We start from the raw sequence: 15,815 nt of genomic DNA, 5'->3' as shown, positions 1-15,815 counted from the left end.
CAGCAATAGAGCTCTGAACACCACCTAATCCTGCTCAAACAAATCTGTTATTTTGGATATTTAAAGAAAGGAGCCTGCCCACTTGACAAACCAGAATGGTTCCAAAGAAACGATTACAACCTGTCATATCAGGTCAGCCTGAAAAGAGTTTCCACACAGCCAATGATTCTATAAATTACATTTACAGTCACTTCATTTCCCAGCCTGAAGGAGTACAGACCAGGGTAAAATGAACAGTGACAAAAATGTGCAGGTTTTACACACCGGCATTGTAAAGAATAATATAGAGATGGGAATGAACTTGATTGAATTGCAATGAAAGATTAATTGTATGACGTGTGAGTAATTGGTTAATGGGACTGGGTCAGCACCTGGTGTCTGATGGTTTGAATAGAGGATGAGAATGCAGCTTCAGCTATTTGGAAAAGGTTTTGCAGGCCAAAATGTTCCCAGCTCTGTAACTTGCAGAGTCTGAAAAATGAAATAAATCTAAATGTAAATTACAGAGTTGTCTGATAGTCAGAGATATTTTTTGCTTTGAGACTAATATTCATATTGTCAGTGTTTGAGGTACAGAGACACAGAGAGGCCAGAATGGGCACCCAGAAAGGAAAAATGTGGCCTGCACAAATGAACCTGAATGAAACGTGATGCATTAACCTGGAAGTAATTAAAAAGAAAGGGCAGAGGGTAGCCTTGTTAGTGACTACTCAGTGTATAACAGAGAGCCATTATGATAATACAGAACTGTAAAAAATGAGGCCTTGTCTGCTCTGCAAGGACATTAAAGAATGAGTGACATTTTTCCCATGAAAAGAAGGATTGCCCCATTGTCCTTCACCAACATTTTCTCTGCCTTGTCAACAGCCTGCCAGGCTATTGCCCTTCACTGCAGAATTGGCTGCATTTCAGTTGTGCTATACTCATATGTTTTAGAAAGGTAATGTATAAACTTAGAGCAACTCGAAGAAAATTGTAAAGATTATTCCATTGGAGATTTACTAGGTGACTTTCAAAGATTACTCAGGAAGATGTGTTATATTTTTCGGTACAGCTTGGTAAGTCCAGAGCATATCTGTAGGAAATCAAAAAATTCCAGGTGATCCAATAAAATTTTCAGTAACTACTAAAGATGCTTACAGAATTTCATCATGACATTCAGCACTTTCTTAGAACAAACAGGGGCTGAACATTTCCATCTCAGCATCTTGCTGAGATGGGATTTTATGCCAGGACTCCCACATTTGGCTACTGTATCAACAAGTAGTTCTTTAGTTCTAGTACCACAGGCAAGAACCTACCACTTGATTTGATTGCATCAGTATTAAAGAAGCAGCAAGGCATGTAGAGATGTAATCAGAACGTGTAGGATCCAAAATGACTTAAAAGTAGCAAAGGACATACAAAGAAACTTGAAAAGCTTTTAAAAATAAAATAGAGATGCAAAATAGACAAAGGAAAATATAGACTGATTATTCAAATCAGAGGAGGACAAATAAATAATGGCACAGAGATGTCTGAAATTTTTTTTTTTTTTTTGTCAGTCTTCATAAAGATGTTTATATGTGATCAGATATGTAGAGAAATGGTTTTATAAGGAATAGAAACATAGGATAAAATAAAGATGTATTGATAAAATAAAGAAATTGTCTGTTAAATAGAAGAGGGGCAGCTCAGCACCATCATGCCGCTTGCTTCCCTTCCTCAAAAGTTCAGGGGGAGAATATATGACGGAAAAACTTATTGACTGAGATAAGGACAGAGAGATCACTCTCCAATTACTGTCATGGGCAAACCAGACTCAACATAATGGAGATTAATGTAATTTATTGCCTAGTAATAACAGACTAGAGCAGTGAGAACTAAAAGCAAACTAAAAACACTTTCCTCCCATTCACTCCTTTCCCCCCTGAGTGGCTCAGGGGAACATGAAATGGGAGTTATGGTCAGTCCATAAAACTTCATCTCTTGCTGCTTCTTCATCTACATTCTCTTCTGCGACAGGCTGGGGTCCCTCCCACGGGATGCCATCCTTACCAAACAGCATCTGGGAGAACAAGGAGTGAGAACCAGCCCTGCAGACCCCAAGGTCTGTGCAGAAGGAGGGCAGGAGGTGCTCCAGGAGCCAGAGCAGAAGTTCCCCTGCAGCCTGTGGAGAGGCCCCTGGTGGAGCAGGCTGTCCCCCTGCAGCCCATTGATCCCACACGGAGCAGATCTCCACTCTGCAGCCTGTGAAGGAGCCCCCAGTGGAGCAGGTGGATGTGGCCTGGAGGAGGCTGCGGCCCATGGAGAGCCCCCACAGGAACAGGCCCCAGACCAGAGCTGCAGCCCGTAGAGAGGAGCCCATGCAGGAGCAGGGGATCTGGGGGCAGCTGCCACCCATGGGGGACCTGTACTGGAGCAGTTTGCTCCTGGGGGATGTACCCCGTGATATGGAGCCATGTGGGAGCAGTTCTTGAAGAGCAGCCTGTGGGAAGCCCCCGCAGGATCAGTCCAGGAAGGAAGGCATCCCATGGGAGGGACCCTATGTGGAGCAGGGAAAGAGAGTGACCACAAAGGAATGGCAGAGATGAAACTTTAGGGACTGACCGCAGCCCCCATTTCCCCTTCCCCTGTGTGTTTACTCAGGGGAAATATGTGAAAGAGTGTGGATGGGGGGAAAGTATTCTTAGTTCATTTTTAGTTTCTCACTGTTCAAAGTCTGCTAGTCATAGGCAATACATTTTACTAATATCCCTATGCAGAGTCCAATTTGCCCATGATGATAATTGTTGAGTGATCTCCCTGTCCTTAACTGAACCCTTGAGCCCTTTCCATTGTATTTTCTCCCCCTTTCTCTTTGAGGAGGCAGAATGAGAGAGTGGTGATAGTTGAGCCACAACTGGTGGTTCCCAGCTGGGAACCACCACAGTACGTTTTGGCACCTAACATGGGGCTTGAGGAATTTGAGATAAGGATGAGAATTGAGAGAAGTAACAGGCAAAACATGGACCAGATATCATCTAAGAATATAATAGTTCTGAAGAATTTATGAAATAATAATTGTGAAGAATATGTGTTGTAGTAATGTGGTGAAGGGATGAGGGATGGAGTGTGTCTAAGCTGTTCCTTTTGTCAGTGTTGTGATGATGTTTATTTTGGTGTGGGAAACTCTTTTTAATTATTATTTTATCTTATTTTATGTAAATGAACTTTGTGAAGATTGTGATGATTGTGATGTAAGAGTATATTATGATGGTAATTCTTAAATAAGCTTTTCACAGATGCCAACCACATACCAGCCCCACACAACTTATAACAGCCACCTGGACCACGAGTGATTTGACACTGACCTAGATGGTCATGCTGTGATGAAAAGCCAACCTAGATATCTGATTTCTTTCTTTGATGGGATTTGGTGGGTGAGATGGCATAGCAAAAACTTTTGAGGCACCGACTGTGTGCTAGGGCTTCTGACAATCCAGATCTTTTTTTTTTTTTTTTTTTTCCTTGAATAAAACCCATGTAATTTTATCAAACTGATAATGCCATATGGTAGCTACATAGTTGTTCAAAAAGGCCTCACGAGGTGAGTAGATGTAATTCATTGAGAAAAATGAGAACATTTTGCACCAGATCCTGATTGATCATGGATCCGGTTCTGTGCCAGGTCTATTTTGAACTAGTTGGATTACAGAAAAGATTACATCTGGAAAACACAGATGGTACCTGGCCATGTGAATTTGCAACCATTTGGGATAATAGGATTAAAGTCTTAAATTACTCTGTAAATTGGAGACATAGGATGAAATAAAAATGATGTGAATCAATAAACAGAAAAGGGTAATACTTAAAAGTATTAATGTGACAAAAAAAATGTGGAGAGCTTGATTAATTCAGCAGTATATTGTCAAGCAATCCTATTTTGAGATAACAGATTACCACTGTGATTATGTGATTAGTCTTTTTTTTTTATTTTTTTTTTCATTTTGGGATGTATTTACAATAATGAAGCACTACACAAATTGTTGTACCCTACGTGTACATAGACACATATATGTATTGAGACAACATAGACTCCATCTAGCTTTTCTATGTCCAGTTTCAAGCAGCACACATAAAGAGGTGGAAAGAATGCTGTGTTGTCAGTGGCAAATGCAGTTAAAAAAAAAAAACAGAGAAAACACTTTTGGAAGTACAATATCTATAGGGAATGGTTAAAAGACCATCTAAAAGAAAAGATTGAGGGGAAATAACATCTATCTATATATATATCTATATCTGTATCTATATTCACAGACATGCATACATGTTATGTATGTGTATACTTGATGCTTCCTTATATACAAACACTAACACAAAGGGCCAGTCTGTCTAAACACGAGGTCTGTCCAACACCAAAGGTGCCAGTCTGTCCAAATCCACTGAAAGGAAAGGCAAGGTGCAATCATGCAATCTACTCAGTTCACAGCACAGAATAAATAAATAAATAAATGAATAGTATCATGAAATTGTTAGTTCATAAGCAGAATTTGTGGAATTCTCCTTGTGCCCCCACACCAGAGTAGGTAAAGGAGTAGCCTGCCTTTAGAGGCAAGTCAAGAGAGGTTCCTGTGGTACCTTCTTAATAATAAAAGCCTAAGAATATGCTGCAGGCCACTGACACAACACAACGTGCATATGACAAACACTTTTGGAGTGCACCCCACACAGCCTGCTGTAAATCCAAGAGATTTTAAAGACATGTATGACTCTCTTGTGTGGAGAAGAAGCTAAAACTTGAGCATAATGGTCTTTGCTGAAAAAAGGGGAAATGGGGGGCAGACTACATACCAGGCCAACAGGGCAACAAAGCTCTTAGTGTTAAGCTGAATTTTATTTCACTTGTAATCTTATTTATTTATTTATTTATGTTTCTTCTTCTTTTAGCCTTTGGCTCCATTTTAGGGCTGGACCTCTATAATATTTCTATAAATGATATGGATGCAGAACTCAAATGCATAATAAGTAAGTCTGCAGATGAAACTAAATTAGAAGGATCTGTTTACTCCTTTGAGAGCAGAGAGGCCTTGCAGGGAGATCTTGACAAATTAAAGGGCAATCACCAACTGCATGAAATTTAACAAGAGCAACTGCTGGATTCTGCACTAGCAACCCTGGATATGTGGACGGACTGAGGGATGAGAGGCTGGAGAGCAGCCCCACGGAAAAGGATCTGGGGCTTTTGGTTGATGGCAAATTGAATATGAGCCAGCAGTGTGCCCTGGCAGCCAAAAGGGCCAACCATACCCTGGGGCACATCAGGTATTGCTAGCCGGTCAAGGGAAGGAATTGTTCTACTCTGCTCTGCACTGGTGCAGCCTCACCTCAAGTGCTGTGTGCAGTTTTGCATGCCACAATATAAGAAGGACATAAAACTATTAAATAATGTACAAAGGAGGGCTACAAAAATGATGAAAGGTCTATAGAGAAAGATGTATGAGAAACAGCTGAGGTCTCTTAGCTTGTTCAGGCCAGAGCAGAGGAGACCAAGGGGAGGCCTCATGGTGGCCTGCAGCTCCCTCACAAGGGGAGCGAAGGGGCAGGTGCTGAGCTCTGCTCTCTGGGGACAGAGACAGGACCTGAGGGAATGACATGGAGCTGGGACAGGGGAGGGTCAGGCTGGGTGTTAGGAAAAGGTTCTGCACCCAGAGGGTGGTTGAGCACTGGAACGGATCCCCCAGGGAAGTCATGGCACTAATCTGGTCATGGCACCAAGTATGCCAGGGTTCAAGAGGCATTTGGACAATGCTCTCAGGCATATCATTTGATTTTGGGGCAGTCCTGTGTGGAGTCAGGAGTGGTACTCAATAACCCTTGTGTGTCCTCTCTAACTTGGTATATTCTATGGTTCTATGATTCTAGTTGCCCTGACCACCTGCTTTATTACATTTTGTACCCTGGGAGGGTCCTTGCTTATGGAGCTCATGAGCAATTAGCAATATACCCATTTTTATACTAAAGTGAGATCAACCACACGAGGGAAGCAATTTCCTGTTACCCATCCTGTCTAAACTGGTCTTCATGTTGTTTTTACCTTGATGACAAAAGCAATTGGTCTTGTGGACAGATTTCCTCCTGGATGTAAACATTATATTTTACAGCTTATGAGATCTGTAACTGTAGTTGAATGAATGGATAAGCTGGCACCAGCTGTTTCCAGAATGAGGTTGCAAACAGGATCCCAGCTCAATTTTCTTTCTTGAAGCCAGTCTCTGCATTATCACTTGTAAAAGCAAGACAGATATGTTTATATATATTTATTATTATTATTACATAGGGAAAAGCACAGAACTTTCTGTGCATCACCAGGTCTTCTGATATACATATAGACTTAAGGGTGCCTATTCACTAGAGGTTTCAGTCCTGCTTTGCACTGTTACAGTGCATCTTTGAAGATAAGAACAGCTCACATAACTATAGAAATCATTCCATACCAATGGTACATGGTAATGTGTTACTTATATCTCCTCTGAGTGACACAATGTTCATTTTTTCTCCCCAAAGCTGATTTATTCCTTTTCTATCCTAGCTTCAGAAAGCATTCAAGAGATTTTTGCATTTTTTCCCCAAAGTGTCCAGTTTTCCGTATTTTGGCCCTACTTCTGTTTTCAAAATCTTCAGTGGATGGTCTCCTGAGAAGCATGAATTCATGCCACTCACATTTTGTCTATTTGCCTCAGTATGATGCACTGTGAACAGACATACTAAAGAGTTGGTCTTCGAATGCCGTATCCGTTCCGGTGTTGCTACCAAAGTAGAAACACACAGATTACCTTCCCCTCTAGCGGCTACTGTGCAAGAATACTCTTATTTCTAAATCTCACAAATTAATCTATTTTACAATATGTCCTGCATGTCAGTGATTTGAATACTGCTTTTCTCTACTGATCAGTGTCAATGGTGAGGTCTGTTCAGCACAACACAATAAACTTCAATGTACAGCTGATGTATATGCTGTGCTAGCTTACACGATGGAGAAGGATCCCGCATTTCATTTCACAAAAGAAAGGATCTCAGTGAAATTCTCTGAATACTGCCAGTGTAGTGCAAAAACTATTACAACCTAGGATACTACTTTTTCTGTATTTTTGGAGTCCCGCTTAATGTTCCCTTACTGTTACTTGTAGTGCTGCCCCACCTTTCCTTCCCATTAGTCCTCACAGCATTCTCCAGTCCATTAGTTCTGTTGCCTGCTGCAGGGTGTCTGACACAGAAAGTAAAGGACAGGGATAGGAAAAGACAGAATGCTGTCACCACCTGCTCAGTCCACAGCAACTACAGGAAAATATAGAGAAAGGGGTTGGGAGATATAAGAGGTCATGGGGGTGAGAAACTGCATTTATGAGTCTAGTGTAGACCATGTTCTCATAGCCTTCTTGGTCAGAAGAGAAGTACATAAAGGCAATTCTGAGTATTTATATTGCATAGGCTGGCATTTCATGACTCTGGCTATGTACAGGGCTACACAGTTCTGAATCATTTTTGTTAATTTTTTTGTGCTTTAGCCCTAACTTAAGTAGAGAGCAAGTTCACAGTCTCTTGGTGTGAAGACAAGCTTGAGCATGTCCTGAACACATCCCCAAAACAGAAAAAAATATATACAGAAACACAGTCCTAATATTAACTTTAATGTAATTTTAAAATAAAATGTTATTGTTTCCTATTTATATGAATACCACCGCAGAGTACTTCAATACTGCTTCAGTACTGTAGTTGTGCTAACACTTTTCTAAACCAGGTTAGCTCCAGTATAGTGTGAATACCTCCTCCTTCTCCTCCACTGACTGCTTATGTGGCCAGAGAACTACAGCTAGCTTGTGGAGATCAGCTGGACTATACAATTATTGTTGGCTGTTTTGTGATCTGTAATCAGTAAATCCAGTTCTTAGATCCTTCACTTTTTTTGGACCCATCCTTAATATAGCAACCTGTTAGTAGCAGCACTTCCCTCCCTAAAGTGTGACCCACCTCCAAAACATTGCCTTTGCAGCTATGATCCACCTACCTTAAAACAGCTGCTCAACATGTATGCTGCAAGATGACTCATAGAAGAATTATCAATGAAGCTTTAACAACCTTTCAACCACAGCTGATCTATGCTCCCCAATTTGCTGGAGCACCTGTGTTTGGAATCAGAAAGGAGTCTGTAAGTAAAAACAGGCTTACAATTTTAACCAGGTCTACAAAGTCTTAGGCAAACAGAGCCTAGGACCAGGTCTCTATATACAACTACAGCTTTGTCATTATCCTGAAATTTGAACTGAGATGGAAGTTACACAATTTTCCAAAGTAGTGAGTACACCTAGCAGCTTGCCAGGACTCCTAATGTAATCCTAACCTTGCTCTCCAAATTTATGTTTGCTCCAAATCTACATTGGTTTCAGAGAGATAAATAGGTATAAAGCATTTTTTTTCCCCTTCAGAATCTTATCAGGTGTTACAAAGCCAAATTTGGAGACATTTTTGAAGGCAGATTCCATTCTTAGTCACTGTAATTTGGAAAGTGATTTGTAATGTGAAAACTCAAGTTTTGTTCTACTAAATTTCTACTTTTAATTGCAGAAATACGATTCTTCAAAAGAGCACTATAGACAGAATTGAACTCCACAAGACTCACATTTCTTAAAAGAAGATGTAGAAGAAGTCCAAAACTAAGGTCCAGAAAATGCAGAAACAAACACTTATTTCAGAACTGAGTCAATCACAGTTCACACAAGTACAAATGTTCTCCCCTGTGTGAGTCTAATTAGATACTCAAATTGGAAATTACTGTTTGGCACAAAATAAGTCAAGGTAATATTTCAACAAGATTGTCATTTAAGATGAATGAATTCCTACTTTCCTTGTAAACAAAAAAATGTGAGCTCAGTGAAGTAACTTGCCATCATTATGGTAGACAGAATACTAGCTAGAAGCACCTGCAGGGGTATTATCAACTACATACTTTTAAAATGATGCAAAGAGGTAAGTAGCACTGCAGTCAAACCTGCTGGCATTTTCTTATGTACTTGGAAATCGTTGGACAGAACTGGCACAGGGGAGGTAAGTATTGACAATTGTGGAAAGAACATGAGGAAAACAATGACTACTACCTATGCTGGGGAAGCAAAATAACTGTCAGGACTGAGAATAAATCAGAGATTTCATCTTCAAACACAACCCAGCACACAACGCCATGCTCTGTACAATGAAGCACTCAGATCTGAATTTGGCAATAAAGAGTAGGCTACAAATGATCTAATTTATCTCAATTCATATCAGCTTAGTGAATTTGGAAGAGGTTATATGAAAATAGGTAACAAGGGAGTCACAAAAGCATGGATTTTAAAGTCTTTAAGCAATAATGACTTTTCATGATGTCTGATCTTTTTAATTGATGTCCCTCTGGTAAACAGCAAGGAAATCATGAAGAACAGGAGGGGATTTTTTTTTTTTTTTTTTGCTTAGGAAATGTAAGAAATAAAAAATGCAGACAAAGAGGTTTTACTTTTTTTTTTTTTTTTTTTTTTTTTTTTTTTGCTAGCAAATGGAAAATCACTCTCAATTTCACTTGCAAGGTGAAATACTGAGAGATACCTGTGTGCATTTTTTACAGCAGAAAACAATAATCAGTCAATCATCATACATAAATGATTATATACTTTAATATACAACCATTAAGCATAAAGCTAAAATACCATAAAATGATTCTGCTGACACCATTTGCAAAAACAAAGCTCTTGTGGCAACAAGAGTGATTAGTAGAGGAAAAAATATCTCAGAAAATAAGATTTTTCATGTAAAAGCATTTAAATCAGAAGAGATGCAAAAATAATGAAGAGTGTAAATAATGAATAGTGTAAAGAAAGATAATTGCTATCTTCTTTCTTCTTTTCCTGGGATAAGACTAAAATGACATCCAGAGACACTGAAAGACAGCAAATCCAAATTTGAATAAAGAACAACAAACTGATTGAGTAGGCAAAACAAAATATGCAACCAGCCTGTGGAACGGATTGTCACAGGACACTCTTGAGATTAATAAACCAGCAAGATTATAGGAGGTCTACACATAATCCTATTAATAAAATTGTCCAGCTATAATATCTAGCAGCCAAACCAAACAAAAATAAAAAGGTGACATTTAAAGTTTCATGGCTGACCCTTAAGGAGAAAACATATTAAGAACCAGATGATATCATCATTTGGAAACCTACATGCATTTGGTATTAGCTGCTATGTAATGCAGACTAACCTTCAAACACAGACATATAGGTGCCCAAAAATCAGTCAGTGTCAATACAGTCAGTATGACGATTCCTAAATTAGCATGCAGTTCAGTTTCTCCATTCCATTACAATTCACAAGTTATTGTTCCTGATAGTTACCTAAAGTGTAAAAGATCTGTCAACAGAAAGAGTGATTTTTAAGAGTAACAAGGAAAGTAATTTGCAAAATTCCAATCTAAAAATGCCTTTTTGGGAAAAAGACTGAATACAGATTTTTTTTGACCTATTATAAAGCTTGTGAAAGTGTGGGGGAAAAAAAAAAAAAAAAAAGACTAACCACCAGAGAGGAGAAACCTATACTCTAAATATGTTAATAGCAGTAGTAGTGTTGTAGCTGTCCTGATCTCAGGACTAACTATGGTCAGATCTGCAGGGAGAGTGGCTATCTATCATTGAACACAGTGCTGCAGCTGAGACAGGAAAAAAAAAAAAAATAACACAACATGAGACAGGCTTTCTGATATGCAAGACCCATTTTCAAGGGCTGACAGGGACCTGTGAAGTTTAAGAAAAGATGAAACAAAATGCTGAGCAGGAATAACCCTATGCATGAACACATGCTGGGGCTGACTGGTTGGAAAGCAGGTTTGCAGAAAAGGCTGTAGGCATCCTGATGGACAGACAATTGCCCATAAGCCAGCAGTGAAGGCCATCACAGCAAGAGAAATGTTGCCAGCAGGTGGAGGGAGCTGACCCTTCTCCTGGTGAGACCTATCTGGAGTGCTGGGTATGGTGTTGGCCTATCCAGTCCAGGAGAGACATGGACATACTGGAGTGAGTCCAGTGAAGGGCCATAGAAGTGATGAAGGGACTGGAGCATCTGTCATATGAGTACAGGCTGGTAGAACCTGGACAGGAGAAGGCTCAGGGGAAAACTTTAAGCAAAATAAATCTTGCAGAAATAACTGATACAGACTACTGAAATATGAATAAGTCTTTTGATAAATTACTACTGGTTAGATCACACAACTGCCTTAAAATCTTAACACCTGCCACTAGATACAAACCACTGTCTGGAATACTTAAGACATTATTATTGCTATCTCTGTTGGCTTTTGATTTCTTGTTATACGCTGTAATTTTAAGGGAACTACCCCATTTCATTACCTCTAATGGAGACAAGAAGACTGCATGGACTTTTGTTAACCTCCTAGGAAAACAGGAGTTTATAAATGAAAATCCTCACAGACAGAAGTGAAGAAGCAGAGCAGACCAGGGAACAGTTTGTTAAATGGTTCCCTTCATTTCACCTACTTTTCTACTCTATCCTAACTATTTTCACAGTAGAAATCTCCAAGAGGTCCCTAAAGATATTTCAAAAGTAGAAATCTGGTCCAGTACACAGAAAAAAGGTTATGTTATTATGTGTTCGACTGTAAATTAGCTGAGACTGTATCAAAATAGGACTTGAATGAGACATGCTACCTTAAACCTAAACTGAACACCAGACTAGAGTTTTTATTTTTAATTTTATTTATTTATTTATTTTACTAATACATGTTGAAATGCAGTGTGTGGCCTTGGGCTGTCAGTCATTGCTTTTTATTATCTTTGGATTTATTGCTTGTTTTGCATTTAGACACTTCTCTCATTTTTCTGTCCAAGTATGTTAGTAACATGACTAAAGTTGTATGAAGAAATTCTCATCTTGTCCTTTTTTTTTTGAACATTTTGTCTCTAAATAGCAACTCATATCCTGCCTTTCACCATTCATTACTGTTAGGTAGTAGATAACTGGCCTATGTGAACCGAGTTACTGATCTCCGTCCCATCCTAGCAAAGTGCAGAAATGCTGTCACAGCTGTCATTTGTTGGCACCTTATTTATAGACTCTATAGCATATTAATCAGTATCTCATGGAAAAGTGCACCACAACATTCCCTTTAAAAAATGGCTGTATTTCTCCAGTAATATGGTGGTACCATATAATATATTGTCAAAAAGCCATCTGATATTGCTTCAGTGATTTTATGTTGTACTACCTATAAAACAAAAGGTAGATTCCAGGTCATTCCCCTACCCACTGGTAAGAATAAGAATTTAATCACCTCCATGCTAATTAGCAATCTTACTCTGAGCTTTTCTGTAAATGAAAGTTGGCTCATGTTATGCAAGCAAAAAATCAGGGGTATTATATACTTTTAGAAAAAGAAAACTTCCTTTCTGTCTTGACAGATCTAACCTGTGCCCACATTAAACCTGTGCTCTCTTAGCTTTATTTTCCCAAATCTATGACATATCATCAACCAATATATATTCCAACGTAGAAAGATATGCAACAATTTGCAAAACTCAGCCAGTCCCAGCACACACTGCTAATGGTGTGAGCATCACAAAGGTGTGTTAACCACACTGGATAAGCAGGCTGAAAAGTGCCTGTCCTGTTCTCCATCTGTAGCCATTCCCTCAGAGATTAACACTGCAGTCTGTCTCTTTCTCTGTAATGCCAAAGCACATCCAGGTGGCCATGGTATGATGGTCAGGAGAATGACCACCTGGGATTTAGAGAAGAACCCAATCCAGGCTTGTGTTTTTTGTTTCTTTGTTTGCTTTTCTTGCCTTTTGTTTTGTTTTGTTTTCAGCCTTGTGGCTTTGCTGCTCCAGGTTACAGTGCAGCGTTAGAAATAGCGTTGACAAAACTGATGGGCTAGTAAGCTGCAGAACAAGTGCCTGGGGACAGAGATTTCTTCAGCTGTCTTTGTCACCAGCTAAAAACAGTCACCAAACAACACTGAACATTACTGTATTTGGGAGAGCTTTCCCGTGAACTGTTTCCATCCTTCTATTGTAGTCAGTGACCAGGTTACTCTCTCAGAAGATGAAACCTGAAATGGATCACTGGGCAGACATTCCCATTTCTCCACTCTGGTAGCATGACAAGTGCATCTGGCATCTGTGAACCCTTCTTCCTTCAGGGATTTGTGACTACTGAGTTGACTGAAGCTTTTTCAGAACAAAGCATTTACTTTTTCAAAGGTGCACACATGCAGAGTAGAGAGTTAAAAATAAAATAACCTTCTTTGGATATTCCATTCCTCCCTCAAAGTAGATTTTCCTTGAAGTTTTGATATATTCCAGTCAGCCCAGTATATGCAATCTGTTTCCTTCAGTTTATGCATCCCTTTCTCTGTCAGAGACTCTTTTCCAGCTGCTGGTAACAACTTATTATTCATCTTCATTCCCAGTAAACCCCACCATCTTTAAGGCTTCATTATCTCCCCTGACAGTAACTCTAGCGTGGCAGACTAAAATTTTGCTGCCCGGATAAACTACTCCTCAATAACTCCTCCATATAGAAACCCCATAGTGTAATAATGCATCTTTTCTATCTCCCACACCTTTCCTTATTCTCCTAATTTTACCTCTTAAAACATTTAACAAGAAGCATATCTGCCTGAAACGGAGTATTGGGTACTGATAAGCAATCAGATTGGTTACTTTTCATTCTCTGCCAAGTGATATTAACTTAAAATGCCATTCAGGCACTATTTTATTTTATTTTTTTTAAGTAAATGGAAACTCCTATGTTCCAACAGGGCTCCAGTTACAACTAGCTTAGCATCTGTGCTGCATGCAAAGAAATCATAAGGAACTATCCAGAAGAATGCAATTCTTCTATCATCTATGATCTCATGGTCCTGTGATCTCAGGAGTGCTAGATGACATCTTCTGTGAAAACCGAGTACACATATATAATCACCTTCTACTTCAAATCTCCCTGGGGAGTGCACTTAGGATGTGGAAGACTGAAGTTAAACTTCTTTCTTTCTTTGAATGTGTTTGAAGCCACTGCTGGTATCCTACAAAAATTGTCTATTGAGGAAAAGTACAAGATTATGGTAACAGAGAGTAGGATATCTCAACATGTGAATACTTGGAACTAAGTTTTTGCTCCCGTTCATGTTCAATTAACGGGAAAATCAAAATAGACCTCTTTGGGAAAAGAGAGTTCAGGTCCTATCAAGCAAAGAAGGAACCAAGCCAGGTTTTCTGCATTTACAGTGTTCTCTAACCACTGCATTACTGAGTGAAAGGTTTGTGGTTACTTTCTGCTTTCTGAATATCAGCTGCTGTAAAATCAATTACCAGCACAGCCCTAATTGTAATGTAGAGGTCATTATGGGCCACAACACTTAGATCTGGAATTTATTTTGTCAACTTTCCATGTGCATAAAGAAGGAGATTTCTGAGTAACAGGAATTCATAGTTCAGTTTTCATTCAATAATAATGGATGTTTTCCTGAAAAGGACTCTGGGATTTGGCTTTGTACATAATGATGACTTTTGTCTTGCTATGCCAGTAATAAATCTGCTGCTGATGGTAATTCACAGATTTCATGTGAATTCCATTAAAAAAAAAAATCTTCTAATCTAAAACTAAATGAAAATATTTACCAATCTCACTGATAAATTTTCATTCAGAATCCTCATGTGAGGCACACTTCCTAAACAATGGCTTTTTGTAGGTAATATATTAATATATGGGAATTACATTTAGAAAATGTGTATCTTCTAACAAGATCAAACACAGAGCTTAGTCACATAAATATAAATGAAAACCTGATTGTATTACTGTTTGCAGTCACATAGTGCACTGGACTGATAACAGACACGCTAGTGCACACACTATAGGTTATGCAGGACAAAGAAGGATTTTGTGCTGTAAGTCGCTGTTGCTGAATTTGTGACAAAAAACAAACAAACAAACAAAAAAAAACCTCCAACAAAACAAAACCACCAAATAAACGAATAGATGAAACAACAACAACAAAAGCATAGCAAGAGCAAAGATTTTGGTTTTTAATGACTTTTTTTTTTTTTTTTTCAGTCAAAAGTCTAAAAAAATCATGGAAAATATTGAGAAGTATACAGAGAAAATGAAGATACTTATCCCCATATTCCCATTTTTTTTATTTCTTTCCTTAAAAGTCCTCTCTGCAGCAGATGGTTAGTTGTTATTTCCATAGACTCTGAGTGGGAATCATTTCAGTGACTTTAGCAAATATATATATATATATATATATATATATGTACAGCAGAAAAAGTGCTCAGAACTAATTGCTGATAAACATTTTCAGTAACAGATTATTTTTTCCCTTTGAACATTTAAGGGTCCTACATATGAGTTATTATTTTCTTGATGAACACTGGCTTTATGCTCTTATTCAAAAACCGAAAACATTTCCACAGACAGCTGTTAGAAAAACTAAAATGTTTTTGGATATTTACCAACATATATATGTAATGATCAATACATTTGTCTTGTAATCTTCAAAAACTGATCTTCTGCCAAAAAGTATTCATATTCTATTTTGCCTAATTTAGATTTCCCAAAAGTACCAGATTTAAAAGCTAAAGTCCATTTTCAAATGGAGCTAACATTTTGAATCACAAGTTTCCTTGACAGTTAATGTAGTTTTTGCTCCTAAATTACTTCTGAAAAGAGAATTTACAAGTGCAAATCAATGAGATTCTTACAAGATTTTTTTTGCTATGACCTGCAGGAGCAAACTGAAAGGCTTGAAA

Source organism: Anas acuta, chromosome 1 (assembly GCF_963932015.1).
Source record: "Anas acuta chromosome 1, bAnaAcu1.1, whole genome shotgun sequence".
NCBI lineage: Eukaryota > Metazoa > Chordata > Aves > Anseriformes > Anatidae > Anas > Anas acuta.
The sequence above is the reverse complement of the archived record's forward strand: the minus strand, read 5'-3'. Positions refer to the sequence as shown.